Source organism: Lutra lutra, chromosome 9, assembly GCF_902655055.1.
Source record: "Lutra lutra chromosome 9, mLutLut1.2, whole genome shotgun sequence".
Classification (NCBI taxonomy): Eukaryota; Metazoa; Chordata; class Mammalia; order Carnivora; family Mustelidae; genus Lutra; species Lutra lutra.
Window position 1 is genome coordinate 30,748,073 of NC_062286.1, and position 16,586 is coordinate 30,764,658.

The 16,586-nt window shown below is 48.1% G+C and overlaps 1 protein-coding gene and 1 long non-coding RNA gene across 3 annotated transcripts in view; one reads left to right on the forward strand and one right to left on the reverse strand.

The window, feature by feature from the left end:
- Window positions 1-8,370, forward strand: part of LOC125108868 (uncharacterized) — a 23,242-nt gene extending 14,872 nt beyond the window's left edge. Inside the window, exons 2-3 of the long non-coding RNA XR_007130030.1 lie at window positions 605-610; window positions 8,243-8,370. This is a non-coding gene — a long non-coding RNA (uncharacterized LOC125108868). The remainder of the gene's footprint in view (window positions 1-604; window positions 611-8,242) is intronic.
- The window catches only part of CDC42EP3 (CDC42 effector protein 3), a 24,525-nt gene extending 9,412 nt beyond the window's left edge, over window positions 1-15,113 (reverse strand). The window contains exon 1 of one of the 2 annotated variants that reach the window (XM_047745238.1): window positions 14,980-15,113. The gene's annotated coding sequence lies outside the window, so the exon portion shown is untranslated. Of the gene's footprint in view, window positions 1-73; window positions 95-14,979 lie in introns of those variants that run through there. The other variant, XM_047745239.1, reaches the window with a different exon arrangement.
- Window positions 15,114-16,586: the final 1,473 nt, after the last annotated feature.

Below are 16,586 nucleotides of genomic sequence, written 5' to 3' on the forward strand. Positions count from 1 at the left end.
ATAATTCAATGGAAAAAAAAACAAAAAACAAAAAACAAAAACCCCAAAGCAGCCCTTTGATTTACTTCCTTACCATCCTTTTGGCAAATAGAATGATGCCAGAAAGACCAAAGCAGCGTAGTGGCCAGGAGCTGAAGAGAAACGGGATTCGTTAAGAAGTGACACACGAAAAAATCAGTTCCTGAATCACTTAAGAGTTGACTGAACTGGCAACTCATCTGAAAAGAACAAAGAGGTTTAGATTTTAAAAACCCCATTTAAGATAGGAATGTTTGGTTGGTCCACTAATTATTTTTAGAGTAACTCTCAGTGGACAGAGAGGATAAAAAAAGTTCTAAAATCTTATGAAACAGGGGCGCCTGGGTGGCTCAGTGGGTTAAAGCCTCTGCTTTCGGCTCAGGTCATGATCCCAGGGTCCTGGGATTGAGCCCCGCATTGGGCTCTCTGCTCGGCAGGGAGCCTGCTTCCTCCTCTCTCTCTCTGCCTGCCTCTCTGCCTACTTGTGATCTCTGTCTGTCAAATGAAATGAATAAAATCTTAAAAAAAAAAAAATCTTATGAAACAGGTTGCAATGTTAATTTGAAACACACATGCATAAAAACAGGGGCACGTGGCGGGTGGAGAAACCATCCCAAGGGACCTTCGGGCTTTTTCCTTTCTTCTACTTTCGGGAAGTGAGTGTGTGCGGACTTCCCCTCGCTTGCTTTGTTGTCACATCCTTCAAGGTCATCCTAGCTTCTGATCACTTTTCACTTCACCTCCCCCTCTTTAGCACCCAGACCCAGCACTGCCGCACCACCTGGGCCCCAATCAGAAAAATGAAACGGGTCCTCCTTCAAGTCTGAACCATTAGCCCAGGAATGGATGATGAACCTCTCTACTCCCAACCGTCTTTGGGGTAGTTCTCTCTGCCGCCAACAGGAAAATAACGCTACTGTGATAAGACCCGGAAAACTGTATTTGGCCCTAGATGTCACAATTTATTGGTTTTTAAAAATATTTGAGAGAGAGAGAGAGAGCCGGGGAGGGCCAGAGGAAGAGAGGGTCCCAGGCAGACTCTGAGTTAAGCATGGTGCCCAGCACGGACCTGGAGCTCATGACTAAGATCATCACCTGAGCTGAAATCAAGAGTTGGAAGCTCAGCCGACTGAACCACCCAGGCGCCCCTGGACTCCACACTTCAGAAGGGATAAAGGTTACCTGAAACATGTTCCTACATGTTCTGTGGCGTCCAACAGGGAGACAAAGAACTTGGTCATGACATGTGAGAAGCTGAAGGAGGGGAGCAGCTGAACAAAAACTCAGACTGAGGGAAAACTAATCTTTAGGAATCTGAAGGATTCATTAAACTGTAATAGAAAAGGAATTAACTTGTCCTCTGAGGCCCTAGGATTACTGGGCAGAAGGTCCAAGCACCTAGATTTTGGCTTCTCTCAAAGATGGAGTGGGTGGCTGCCAGCTGTGTGACCGAGGTCTGAGGGACATTATAGGGAGCAGTCCTGATCCCAGGCCTCCTCCGTGGTGCATGGCGGGTCCCTGCTCATTCTGTCTCCCACCCAGGGACACTATCATTCATGGCCTCCTGTCACATTTGCCTGTGAAAACGCTCACAGACTTTACCTAGAAGACTTTCTACTTGAAGATGGCCATGTTTTTACTAACATAGGGATGACCAGCGGCTAGCTCAGAAACGCTAAGATGTTACCACAGCGTGGGCTCTCACGCCAGTCCTTCCGCGAACCTCTTAGGAGGGCTTCTCTGCATCAAAGAATTTCAAATTCATGGGAAAAAAAATCATGGTGTTAGATGTTTCACACTGAACTTCAATCAAAATCCAAGACAGAAAAAAAAAAAAAAAGGAACCAGAAGAATGCCTAATAAACATCATGCTGAAGGGATGCTTTTCATATTTTTAGTCTATTTTACACCACCCATGAGAAGATAAGAAGATGCCATTTCTATTTTGAGATTCTTATCCTCTCCTGTATCATCCAAGCTGAGCATGGCGTCGCTATATGTGCCAAGATGGTGACACTCAGTGAGCTCCGCCCCTAGCCGCTTAGCCCTCAAGCCCATGAACTCACAGCCAGACCAAGCGGACTCAATTTTATGGACCCACTCAAACAGTCTGACACAGCTCACCTTCGCTTATTTGTAAATGGACGTCTAGTCTATGATTCAGCAACAGCTTGTATTTATTTTTCTTTTACGACCTGCTTTGTAGAAACCCACAAAATACCATATGGGAGACTCACTGCTAATTCGTGTACACGCCTCACATTTATAGGATCTAATTGTACTAGTTGAAAGGTTTTTTAGAGGCAAAATTGGAAGACGGCAGGCACCTCCACCTCGAAAAGTCTGCACTTTTGAAGATGGGCCATTACATACCCTTTCTCCTTATTAAAATCAGTTATTGGGGAGGACTCAATATGGCCATCGATCCCCGGGTGTGGGAGCAAGGCAGGAGGAAGACAGGTTCTCTCAAAATGCCTGACTCATGTACCACAACCAGCTTTGCATGGGGCACATTGTCAGCGCTAGTCGGAAGGACCAAGGCAGGCACTCTAGCTTGACACCATTACTGTGAACAACTTGCGGAGCCCACCTGATCTGTGAAGCTGCAATGAAATTATCAATACAGAAAGAGAATTAGACCCCAAAGTTTAGGCCCCTGATTACTCTTCTTCTCTGTTAGGGAGAAAGGACAGATAATGGGATCTTCCACGTTATTCTCCCAACCTACCCTAGCCCTTGATAATCATTCATTCTCATCAGATGGGCTGAAACATGGCTTCTCCACCTCATACCAGCACTGGTGATCTTCGGAAGCCGGCAGTGGCCATCCCATTCTCCATCTACTTTCAAGACAGGCTCCCTTGTGTTATTTGTACGGAAATATCTATACACAAATATTTGTTCAATAAATGAATGAACATCCTTTCAGACCAGGCAAACCAGGCTCTTCTATGGAACACAAATTGGATCTTCTCTTTCCCTCCCACTATACAGAGTACACAGTGAACATCAAGTCAAGAAGTTTTTAAACCCATAACCCCTACTACCCTTCCATCATGAGGGATGAGTTGGTTTGCTCCCCAAGTGCCATCCCCCAGTCCAAGTCTATAGGGGATCTGCAAGGAAGTGGCAAGATTGAAATGCCTGTTTCTCTAAGGAATTTACACTGGTGAACATGAATGACTAACATGTCTGCTACGGGCCAGGTGGGTACTGAACGTACCTGTTAGGAAACAATCTTAGATTAAGCCCATATCTCAGGTCAATCAGCCAAAGCCATGGAGGAGCTAGGAATTCAGCCACCACTGGACTCCAGTCTGTGCTCTTAATTGCTCCTAGTTGGCTAACATGACAACTGGCATGCAAGTGAGTTTAGGATGGAATGGCCACCGCAGGTTACCTGCCTCCAGGTCTGACAGGACAAAGAAGCAGCGATACACTATGATCTCAACACCAACGGGAGGCAGAGATAGTACCTGCACCTTGTCAGCAACCAAGAATGAATAAAATGGTCCTAGACACCAGCCAAAAGAATTTTGTCAAAAGAAATTTGACTTGATGTAAAAGAAAAGCCAAAAGATTAAAATTTTGCAGTGACAAAAGCCCCCTGAGGCTTGAAGAGAAAAACAAACATCCTGTTCTAGAAAAGAGCATTCAGCGCTGTTAATTCTTTTCCCAGAGGAAGCACGTGCACCGGGCGCGCACAACCACCACGCAGCTTTCACTGGGGACAATGGCTCCCTTCCCTCACTGGGGACACTTCACTTCCCTGCAACTTTCTGAAACTAAAAACCCTGTGTTCCTTATGTGGAATGTCCTCCCACCTTCTTACCATCAACCCCTACTCATAACATCCCTCAAGATCCGCTTTAGTCACTTCCTTCCCAGAGAAAATTCTCTAACTCACCTCACGTAATCCAGGCTTGGCACTGTGCTGGCGGGAGGCTTTCTGAGGACTCTTAAAGAGCCTATTATTTGTTATTTTTGTTTTCTAGCTTTGTGATTTTATGTCCGGTATCTTCAGGTAGGTGTTAAGCTCAATAAAAACGAGGAAGGCAAAGGTGCTAGGAGTAAGAGCTACTGTTGATAAAAATCTCCTCCTTATAATGGATTCCCGACAGAACCTCCTCTGGGCAATGATCACCAGAGGCCCTCACATGTTACTGAATAAACCCTTTGTTTCCCCTCATCCATCCCTTAGACCCTGCATCTGCCAATATAGTCCGTGGGCCAAATCCAAACCTTGGCCTGTTTGTGTAAATAAAGTTTTATTAGCACACATGTATGCCCATTCATTTATATGTTGTCTGTAGCTCAGTAGTTCTTCGCTGAGGGTGACTTCACACCCCCACCCAGGTGACATTTGGCAATATCCGGAGATATTTTTGATTCTTGTGACTGGGGGTGGTGATGCTACTGGCATTTAGCGGGTGGGAACAGGGGAGATGCTAAACATTCTTCAATGCATAGGACAGCCCCCCCATAACAAGGAATTATCTGGTTCCACTTCTCAGTAGTGCTGGGGCTGGGACCCCTGGAGAGATGCTTTCACAGGACAAGGTCCGAGTTGAGTAGTCAGTGATAGGCTATGTGGCCCTCTAGGTCTAAACTATGAACTGACCCCTTTACAGAAAAAGTCTGAGCCCCTGCCCCAGATATGGCCTTTCCACAGGGCTGGACAGTTGCTGTCCATCCCCCAACCCTTAACAATCCCTCTGCAGTCACAACCATGCACGTGGCTTCAACAATCCCCTCTAATGGTACCTTCCCAGTCAGTGTCTTTAGTTCACATATAACAAGTCTTTTTAACTACAAAAGGTAGCTCTGTGGACCAAGGCTCATCAATGACAAGATGAGTAAAGAAATCAAGAGAGCTACCAGAAGCTCTTTGACATTGCCCTAACCATCAAGGACAGGATCAGTGGCTTTTTCTCCTTGGATAGGCTACTGACAAGTTTGGAGCTGGGTATGGGCCAAGGTACTCATTGTGCACACTAGTATCAGTAGCTAGAAATTACAAAACAAACACAAAGAAAACACTGCTCCTTCGCAGACAGCACTGGACTTTTCTCCCCTGGTCTTTTTTAGACTTCACTTGTCTTCCCCAACACCCCCACCGGGGCACTTCCTGTTCAACTTATTCCACACGAATGTGCCATCTTTCCTCCTGCCTCCCTAGCACAAGACTCCTACACTTTCCCCTCAGTAAATGGCAGGAAGGCACCCAAATCCAAAACCCGGCTGTCATCCCCAACTTCCTTCCCTGCCTCATTCTCCACTTCAAGGCCCACTGCGGTCTCCCCTCACCAACCCCAGGACCTCAGCCTTTTCTAGGCCTCAAGACCGCTCTCCTGCAAAGGGCATTTGTCACCTCACCTGTCTTCCCGCCTCTAACCTCATCACCTTGAGTGAGCCAGCCTCAAGGCCCAAGTGACCTTGTCACTCTCTGTCTTCAATGGCTAGCCCACCCTTACAGCCTGGACAGAAAACAACTCGTGTGAGGCCCGCTTTAGCAGTCAGGGTCCTGCCCAGCCTTGCAGCCGGTGTTTCCTGCCAGCTCCCCCAAGGCCTCTCACACCAAGCCTCTACTGTACCTAGTTGATACCTCAAACCTACCAGCCAGCACACTTTGCTGCTATTACTACTGGGTCTCCCACTAGGCTACCTGCTTCTGGGCAGACACAACTAGATTTAATTCATAGTTGGCACTGAACAAATGTTTGTTGAATGAATGAACAATGAGAAAGTTTGAAAGAGACTGCCTTGACTTCCTCCTTCCCCGCCCATCCTGTTGAAAATGCAAGATGAAATCTTTCTAGGACTCCTAGGGGCGAGGAAAAAAATCACTTAACAACGCAGTTGTGGCCTCTTGTGGCAAAGGCTTTCTTCCCTTTATCCATGTGTAAGACATTTTAGCCTTTCTCTATCCACGCAGGGTAAGAATCTTAGAGGCTATCAATGCAAGCTCCAGTAATTCTATAGGCTCTTACAGATCTTCGGGATTAAGGCAGAGAATATTTGTCATCGTGCTATTTGAAAGGGAAAGGGCTTCTATCCTTGACTACAATGTGCAAATAGCGTCTCAGAGAGACAGGCAAGACTCAAGAATAAATTGACAATACACTCCCCTGAATGCAGATTCACTAGTTATATTTAAGCCAATCTTAAAGAATGAGGCCCTGGAGAAACAAAGAGCTCGCTCTCCTGACCTTTCTTTTCAAAAGGAAACGGGTTAGGGGAAATTTGGATTATCTGGCCCAAGAGGTACAAAGAAACCTCAAGAGACTATAATGGATGTTCTACAGAAAAGGGTTGCTTTGAAGAGCAAAGTGGGATGAGCACAGAGCAGGTACTTAAGAAAAACACCTATTGAATGAATGAACATATTGGCAAACACAACAGCAGACAGAGCTCTCACTGTGGTTCTAGGCCTTAGGGGAGAAGGCACCTGGGCTAACCCTTGGAGCCAGGCTTGCAGGATCCTTGTAGAACTCCAGACACAGGTGGGGGCCAGTTGCCTTCTGTGTAAATGGAGATCATTACCCCAACCCTGCTTTTCTTAAAGGTGTTTATAAGAGCTGAGTGCTGTGCAGACACCCAGCATCATCTTTATACAGAAGGAAAGACCAGAACATCTACTAGATTCAACATGAAGGAGGGGAAGCATTCTATTACCAAATAATGACTTTCATTTCTTCCCTGAATGTTTTCTGCAGCAGTCATCAATAAAATGGTTTGTGTCCACCCTGTGAACAGTCTCTACAACTGGAAGGAATTCCCACCTCCAGCTGGCTCAGAGGATAATTCCTTCCTCTGACATGGGGCAAGATTATCTTCCCCTATAAATGGAAATAGACAAGCATCCTTTCTCTCCAGGTATAATTCTCCCAGCCTTGAGAACCAATGGGACTTCTCAGAGTTGGGCAAATTACAATCAACGGTTACTGGTCACAAAAGAAAAACGTAAGGGCCTCTAGTTATTTTCTTTAAATATCTGGTAAGCTGTCAGGTGAGAGGGAATCTTTCATGTGATGAAAGTTCATGGCGAGGCCAGGTGGGGCTGTGTCTGAAGAAGAAATCTAAAACAACTTGAGTTAATTAGCTTGAAGAAAGGGAGAGGCTTTCCCGCTGAGTCGGAGTTCCCAAGTCCCGGATTCCAGAGGGGAGGGATGAAGGAAACATTTCTGCCTGGGGAAGTTAGAGTAGACATCCTCTAAGCCACGCTCCTAACTTAAAGGAGCAGTCCCTGGCAAGTGCCTACAAGCTACAGACATGCAGAGATGATATAATCACAGATTTGTGTGTAAGATTTATCTGTCCTTAGTATGGCGAAGTACTTTATGACCGTGTTCTTCACACCGTGTTCCCTGGAACGCTTAGAGCTCAAGGAAGGCACCTCTGGGTCACTGGTGACAGGAAGGGAGACTGAGAAAAGTAGGGCCAACTTTCCTACCCATTTCTTCCCCCTCTTGCACTAAAAAAAAATTCTAAAATCTGTTAATAGACTGGGTTTATATTAAGATTTTCTTTCTTTGCTTTGGCTAGAAAAAAAAGCTTGAAAGAGAACCGGGCCAAGAAAAAGGACTCGTTTTCTGTCACTCAACTCTTAGAGCCTTGGTTTTATCTTGTCAGAATGAGAGATAAGGGCCGAAGTAAGGACCCTTCCATCTGTGAAATGTTAGGGTCTGTGATTCTACGTCTGCAGAAACACCTAGTTTTCAGGGAATTTGAAGGAAAAAATAGAGTATTTTTTAATGAAGTTAAGAGCATCCTTAGAATCAAAATACTGGTTACCAGCTTCTAAAATGTTCATCATCTTTTCCCATCTTTCCTGGTACCAAATTAAGGGTACAAAGCAATGCCAGTAATTTTCTCTGGGAGCCTCAGTTTGCTCATCTGCAGAGTGGGGACAGTAGCCATGTCTTCTTAGGCAGAGATGACACATGTCACATGCTTGACGAAGTTCTGTTAGGCAATGAGCTGACAAATCAGTGGAAGAAGCAAGGATTACTAATCATTCCAAGAAACCAGAGCTGTGTAAGGAAGAGGCCAGGCCAGAAGTTCACTGTTTGGATTTTTCTCCAACCTTATTTCTTTTAGATATTGGGACCTAGCCACGTGCATAAACTGGTTGTTTTAAATTGTGTGAACCCCCCCCACCCCTGGGGGGTGTTTTGGTTCCAAGCGTAATTCCTCATTCTGAGAAAAAACTGGAGTTGGGAAGAAGTCACCAATTCCCTCCCCCCAACTGCCCCTCAGGGCAGCTCGCAGATGGGACAGAACAAAACTCACCCACGAACAGAAACTTATACTAAATTTACAGGAAGCCAAAAAAAATCAACATTATCATGGAAGACATTTCACTCTGAAGCCATTTGAGGGCAAGAAAACCACTTGGCAGTTTGGTGGTGTGATAGGCACACGGTGGGCCATGTGGCTGCAGCCGATGGGCTCACTGAGAGCTCACCTGGCGTCATCCAGCCCCTGGCTAGTCACTCACATCCACCACCTGCTACCCAGCCGAGAAGTAAGTTCTGGGGCTGGCTTGCTTCTTGGAGCACCTTGTGGGACCCTTACCACCAGGACCAAAGGACCAGTGCTGCCTCCCTTCGAACGTGCGTGTGTCACCTGGGAAAGAGTAACGTTACGAGGCCAGGATCTGAGTAAGCTGCTAAGTGAACGTGACTTTGGCTCGACAACACTAGAGAAGACCGAGCCAGAGGCAGAGTCATGTCACAGGCCAGGGCTAGACTGTCTACTTTTCCACTAGGTTTTGTTGTAAAAAAAAAAAAAAAAAGAAGAAGAAGAAGAAGAAGAAGAAGAAGAAGAAGAAGAAAGAAAGAAAGAAAGAAAACGGATATAAACGAGGTTCTGCCCCGTCTTTTGAGGAGTCAGGAGTCTAGCTAGGTCACCATGAGGGGCAATAAATGATCATTTAAATGCAGGAAGTGTTACCAAGTAGAAGACACTGTGGAAACGCCTGGAATACAAGGGGGAGAAAGAGTCAGAGAAAGACAGCAGCCTAGAGCCAGAAAAGAGCCTGGAAAGCATCCATCTGCTTCCCCTGCCCCCCCAACCTTCCCCTTCCACAGCTTCACAGAGGTAGGGGCAGAGCCTGCCCAGAGAAGACCTGAGCTTTGCCTTGTGACACAGCTGGCCAGTCGAGCCCCATCTCCTGCTGTGTTAAAATCAGTGTTATGTGTCTGAACTGACCCTTGGCAAAAAAAAAAAAAAAAAAAAAAAAAAAAAGTCAAGAAAGTTAAAATAAACAAATAAATAAAAAGGGAAAGAAATCAAATACATTCTGAAATGGCAAAGCCACGTTAAACCAAAAATGCCTTGTTTAAAAAATGTGTGCAGCCTAAATGATTAGAATGAATTTGAACAGAACAGGTCTTTTTCAACTAAACACACAGTGATTTATCACTGGCGTGATGTGTCCACAAATACGACCTTCAAGTTGTCACCAGAACATGACAGATTCCCGAGTGTGTAAGCTGTCTAAATAGAGGCCTGGCTTTGAAGTTCTCTGCCTTGCACGCTGGCTCGGGGCGCCTCGCTGCAGATCTGCCCGGCTCTGTTTTTAACCCAGGGGTTTACATTATTAGCGGGATGAGAGCTATGCTGATTGGCGTCATGCTCTGGGCTCACTGGAGTCTACAGCTAGAGGTGCTCTAGCACCAAACAGCTCATCGAAAGAGATAGACCTTGAGGTCTGTTACACTGGATCAGGGCTAAGACCGGACCCTGCTGTCTCACGTCCTGTACCTCCGTGATTGTTTCCATCAGTCTTGGCTTATCTTGTTCAAACAGCAGAATGACAGGTGTGCTCGCATCTTCTGGTGTGTCCTTGTGGCCGGCACTCACCCTGTGGTTCTCTAAAAAGTCCTTGCGTTTCTTCAGCTCTGCAGGACAGACTGCCTGGTGTGGCTTCTGCCTCTGGCTCAGTGGCTCCCAGAGTGTGTTTCCTGCCAGACTAGCCCTGCCAACTGCTCTGTGGGCTAATGATCTGAGACTCTGAACACCATCGCCCTGTGGAGATTCACTGAACACAGTGACAGATTAAATGCTCTGAGAAGTCCTGCAGAAAGGGACCTTCATCAGGCTACTTCCCCAAAGAATCCTCGCTCAGGGTCCAAGGTAACTGGTGGTGTCCTAGCTAACTGCAGATGTGTTATCACTACAACACGGTTTAACAAAGAACCAAAGGCTAGAAGGCAAATAATGACTTTTTCAAATATGCAAACAAAGCCCAAATCACTGAAAATCAGCTTTTTTAAATTTCAAACTTGAAACTCGAGGATTCTACTATTAAGCCATGACTTGGGCGAGCAATAAGGATTCCACAAATACTAATTCAGAAGTCACCGGCTTCCAAATTCATCAGTTTGCTTGGCTCTTCAGAAACAGAGAACTTTTAAAATATCAATATTGCAATTCATATTATTAAACTGTGGTTTCATTTTAAAAATGGCTTTTCCACCAGGGGTACTGTCGAACTCAGCCCATCATCATGAGACAATGGTGAAGTTGGCATTGAATAAAGGTATCAAGGCCAAGTTAGGCATTTTTTTTTTTTTTTAAAGGAAAGAAATGTACCCAACTATTGCTGTAAAACTACTTGGCTACTTAACTTATTTATTCTGGTTTGTGGGGTGCTGTTTCTTTTCATAACCTTTAAAAGGGTGGGGCAGGAGAAGGGCAGATTCCAAATGGAGGCGGACAGCTGGAAGGCTACTGCACCTAGTTTTGAGGCAACCGGAGTTATTTTGAGCCATGCCTTCCAGAACCCCTACTTGGGTCCAAGCAGCCCAGCTCCCTGCCCCCGCTAATCACATTCCCACAAGTCCAAGGCAGCTGAGGCCAGGCCGGCCCCCTGTGGGTTATCCGGGCCACCTCTGGTAGGTTCCCCAGGCCCCCTTCCTCTATCTGTCTCAGCAGACACTTATCTGGCAGGGCCCAGGGCCTGTGTAGAACTTGGAACTGTTAATGAGGCCCGACTTCCTCCAAGGACAGAACCTTCCTGCCCGGCTTACTGGTGGCTCCTGCCTCTTGCGTAGCTCCTCCCAAGGCAGCGTTGTTATGAAACATGTATTAAAGGCCCACTGGGTGCCAGGGGATTGAAGGGCCAGGCACTGTGGGTGTGGTCACCGGCCTGAAGGACGGGACCGTCCACCCTGCTCATGGGACTCTGGGACCTCCGCCTCTCAGAACTTCAGCGCAACCATGTGGCCCAACCTCAGCCCCTCTTCATCCTGGGCTCGCTTCTAGATGTTTCAGGCTTTTCTTTCCCCTTTTTGCTTTTGGGTCCACAAGGCACATCTCTTCATTTATGGCATAAATCAGATGCTCACCCTGGCCCTCTGAGGCTGGATCCACTACAGGAGAAGACTGGTGCCACACCTGGGACACTAAACTATCTTTGAAAATGAAATCATTCACGTGGTTTTCCCCAAGGCTGGCAGGACTGCCATCTTCCTTTGAATACGGAGTACTAGGAAAGGAGTTCTGGCCAGAAGCCCCAAACCCTCACAGGAGTCAGATTTCACAGCCTCCCTGCCCCTCCTCCCCAGGGGTGGGGATGTGGTATTCAGTACAAGGTCAACTAGACCTGAATTCAAACCTGATTCTGCTACTTACTAAGCTGTGTGACCTTGGCCAAGTTACTAAACCTTTCTGAGGCTGTGTTCTCATCCGGAAAACAAGAAGAATACTGCCTACCTCAAAGAGTAGTTGCGGATATTAAACAAGAGAGCCAGCCTTAAAGACCTAAGAAAAAAACTAAAATCAACAATGAAAGCATCAATCTTTTCTTGCGCTTACTCTGGACTGGGCACTGTTCTGAGCGCATTACTTTTTTTTTTTTTTTTGACTCATTTCATTCTCAAAGTTAATATTACTATCCCTATTTCATAATCGCTAAGCTGAGGTATGCAGGTTAAGTAATTTGCTCAAAGTCACACAGGTATCAAGTGCCAGAGCCAGGCTATGAGCCCAGGGGAGCCTGTCTCAGAGAGGCTTTTTAGCCTTAGGGTTTTCCCCCCATTTCCTTACCCTAAAGAGGTATGACATTCATGCAAGGTTAGCCACTCCTGCAAGCCAAGTAAATTACATAGGCATATTTAGATTTTTTCCTTTTAGTGCAATTTTGGGCAAGTATAAAACAGTTCTGTCCTCAGCTTCCACATCTGTGAAATGGGAATATTAACAGCTTTCCTTCACAGCATGCCTGCTAGAAATAACTGGGTTAAATGGAGGTAAAGGGTTGAGAAGATTGCTTGGCATTCAGGACAGGCTCCATGTAGGAAGTACCTTTCTCACCCAGAGTCCTGAACAGCGTGATGTATTAGCAGAATTCTGGGGCTGCAGTCCTTGGTAAAGGAGATTTTGGATCTGGCTGAATCTACTAGGCTCCAGTGACCATCCTTGTTCTCTGGCAAACATACTGCACTTAAAAATTGACTGAGGTTCTTATTCAATCAATAAATAATAGGGTTCACAGGATACTGGTTAAAAAGAATTAGGCCAGGCCAAAACGAAATCAGACCAAAAATAAGAATTTTAATAATTAAAAAGAAAACATCAGAGCAGTCTTTCTGGAGGGTCTCTTCAGGTTATGAATTATACTTCACCCACTGGATAAATGTGATGGCTGCTGGGCACAGAGCTTGGGAAAAATTTATGGCCTGGTAAAAATTTTCGGGTGATACGGTTTAAAACAACTTTATCCCCACTGCTGTTGAATACCATGAATTCTAGAAGCAAAAAAAGGGCAGCTTTTATGAGCATGTTGGACATAAAACAAAACACCACGCTAAAAGGAAAGCTGGACAGCAGAAAGACAAACCAGCACATGCGAAAACTCCTGTGGTAAATTTTAGGGTTTTGTATTTACTCTTCTTGCACATTTACATTTACAGTAGAAAGCAAAAAAAAAAAAAAAGAAAGAAAGAAAGAAAGAAAGAAAAGAAAAGACAAAGTGCAACACTCATTACTTTAGCTGTCTTTACATGTTACTTTAGAAACAGATAGAAAACAGAATTTCCTCGCTCAGATTTGGAGGGAAGGGGGAGCTCATCTGATTTCATGTCTGTAGCTGCTGCCACAGCCACAGCTTCATGTTCCAATCATGGAATACATAATGTAAATCTCTTGCAGATGATACCACTGGAAAACAGAAACTGCCGTGGATCCAGAAACCCTTCCAAATTTCTGTAAAGTTCTTATCTGCGAGCCCAGAGGCTGGTACTCAGTGTTGCATTCAGTGAGTGAGGCCCCTTAGGAAATCGACATTCTTTGGGAGACTGAATGAAGAACTTTCCACCATTCCTCTACTATACAAATACAAGCAATCCCTGATTCCACCCGTGACAATGCCGAACATTTCACAATCGCCCCAACTTATCTCCTGAGTGTTTAGATCCATTCTGAAAAGGGTTTGTATCACAGAGGGGTCTAGGTGATTCTTCAGCTGCCAATCGGAGCTCATACAAATTACAGGTGGTGTCAACGAGAAGACCTCTAGAACTGTCCAAGAAAAAAGAGAAGCTCCTGGTTATGAGTCGCAAGATCTTTTCTAAGAACGTTTGAGGAGTCTTTTAAATGGCCTTCGAGATACCCCTGGGGCATGATCACAGCTTCAGGGAGCCTTTTGTCTCCCTGCAATGTGAAGGGGAAGTCTCCAAGACTGGCCCTGCTATTCAAATAGGGACATCTGCTGCACTCCTCTAATTTCTTGTTCTAAAAGGCAGCACCCCCAAGAAATTCTTGAACATCCTGAGGCCTAAAAGTTGGGGGTGGGGAGAAAAATCTTTGTCTCCCTAACACATTCAATAATTCCCTCCCCCTTCCCAGCACCTCCCTCCCCAGAACCCCCAACACCCTCAGTACATAGAAGCAGCGCCTCCCCCAAAAACACCAGAGCTGGAAAGATTCACGTTGCAATACCCTCCTGACATTCCTATTCCCGCCTTCATTTTAATTCACTCTTTTTTTTTTTTTTTTTTTTAACAAAATGTAATTACTTGACTGTCAGCCTGGGCTACACTCTGGGGCTTTTACTCTTTTCAACACAGCTGCGCTCCGGGCTTTGATGCTGCTGTCCACGCAGCTTGTCCCAGCCACAGCCTGGCTCTCGGTAATTCAACATTCAAGTGCATATTTATTTTTAAACTGACCTCTCTTAGACTGTACAGTATAAAGGAGGTCCTGCCAAAAAATATGCTACTTTCTATTTATAAGATGAAACACATGCCTCCCAAAGTCGAGAGGGGGATGGAGTACAATAATTCATAACGAAAAAAATGACTGACTGCCCAGATCCATTCGTCCTCACATGTCTGATACTCTTCTGTGTCAAGGCAGTTTCAAGGAGGAAAAAAAAAATCTTGAAAACGCTTCAGCTGTTCAGAAACCACCGTCAAAAAAAAAAAAAAAAAAAAAAAAATATATATATATATATATATATATATATATTGCCTGACCTGCAGGTTGGAGCTCCAGCCACAATGCCCCCTGTCAAGGCAGGAGAGGGCACCCCCGGGGGGTAGTGCCACCGCAGATCTGCACGGTGCACCCATGTGTGGCCCCGGTGCCAACCTACGATGGGAGGGGAGCGGTAGCCATGTGCGGTTTGTTCTCAGATGGAAAAATGCAATACGCGCCCAGAATGGCTGTCAATAGCTTGGAGGGTGCAGCGGAGGCGTGCAGCCCCACCCTGAAAAGTGGTGGGCACAAATGGTGGAGCTCTGCGTCCCGGTCGTGCCACCCGAACCCCTCCGGGTTTGCTTTTTGGCCCCCTTTGGTCCTTTGGACACCAGCTGGGAAGGCGATGCTCCCGGTATCCCCGCTCCCTGTGCGTTTGCAAGCCTAGCACCCCGCGTACGCCGCAAGTGGCCACGACCGCGGGTCGGACAGACTCACGGGCAAAGAGGAAGGAGCCCGGGGCAGGCAGCGACTCACCAGCCAGCCCGACGATCCCAGTCGCTGCCCCAGGGCGGGACGCCCCGCACGGACGTCTCCCGAGGACACACGCAGTCCCGGCCCGTTACCCGCCGATCCAGCCCACTCGGCCCGCGCGGCACCTCACAGCACTGTCTTCTCCGAGTCGGCTTGAAGGAGCCGGAGGCCGCGGGTTTCCAGGCTCTGCCCGCGCTCTAAGCCCGCCCCTGGGCTCCTAAACCGCTCGGACCACCGCCGGGGGGGAAGGTGCGAGCCAACTGAACGCGCGACGACTGGACGCGGAGCCTGAACCTGTGAAGGGCGGGGCTGCCGGGGCGGGGCCCGCGGCGCAGGGGGCGGACCGGGGCGGGCCGGAGGGCGCGCGCGGCCCCCAAGACCCACCCCGCCGCGATACCTGCGCCTGGGCCGGGCCGGTGGGGGGGGGCGGTCAGCCGCTGCAGGGCCTGCGGGCCCCCGGAGTACAATGGGCACCCATTGTTACCGCCCTGGCGTCACCCTGAGGGATGCGGCTACGCTCTGAGCGGCAGCGTTCAGCTCCCTCGGCACAAAGAGAGGTCGCGGGAGAAGCTCGGTTCAAAGAGGGACCCCGGGGTGCTACCGCCTGGGTGCCCGAGGACAAAGGGACTCCGCCCGCACCCTGGACACCTGCACTAAACCTCTTGTGCCCACCTCTCCTGGCCCCAACCAGCCGATCTTGCCCGGCTTGGCTCGGGCGCCGCGCGCGGGTGACTCTCAAGGAAGTGGGGGGCCACCTGACCGCGCCGACCCTGCCCGGCCCCCGGGTGCCCCAGCCACTAGTGGCCCCGGCTCGGGGGAAAGGTCGTGTTTTGTCAGTTTCCAGCTCGCTCCCTTTGGAGCTGCTGCCAAAACCCGGAGAGTGGATTTGGCGCACTGGAGACTCCCGGGTCTGCGGGCTGAGCGAGTGGGCACGCAAACAGCCTACGCTGCAGGTTTTTCCAGTCCAGAGGGAGGTGTTTCCTCTCCCGCGGGGTCCCTAAAGAGACTTGCCTGAAGCTGGGGCAGGCGGGTGACGGCTGTCCCCGATGCGCGACGAGGCGCAAGTGGCGCAGCTGCCTGCCCGGGAGCCTAAAATTCCGCCCTTGGAGGCACCTGCGCCCGCCGGTCATTCCGGCCACCGCCGCAGCACGCCCCGCCCCTCCACCCGGAGGCCCAGCTTGGACCCAGTTAATTAATTTTCTTAATCCGTCTCGGTCTCTTCCTTCTTGAGTAGTCCGCCTGGGTTAATGAGTAGGCGACAGGAAAGGGCGGCGTTTTCCGGCTGCGAAGTCCCAACCCGCACGGTCGGCCTGGGGAGGTGGCTGGAACCCGGCGCGGGAGGGGGGTGGGGTGGGGGATGCAGTCGGGCTCTCCCGGCCTCACTCGGGCCCAGGGACTCTCGGGTTGGACGGAAATCCTGGCACAAAGCAGATACCCTGCAGAGGACCTGGACTTTGCCGAGCGCCCTGGGCTTCAGGTCCTCACCGCAACGCCCCCGGGTCTGAAACCTTAGAGGATGCACAACAAGCCGGCGTTGTAAGCCAGGGCTGAGGCGGACGTTAAGGTGAAGTGAAAAGGGAAAAGGAAAAGCACACAACAGCTCTGGAGAG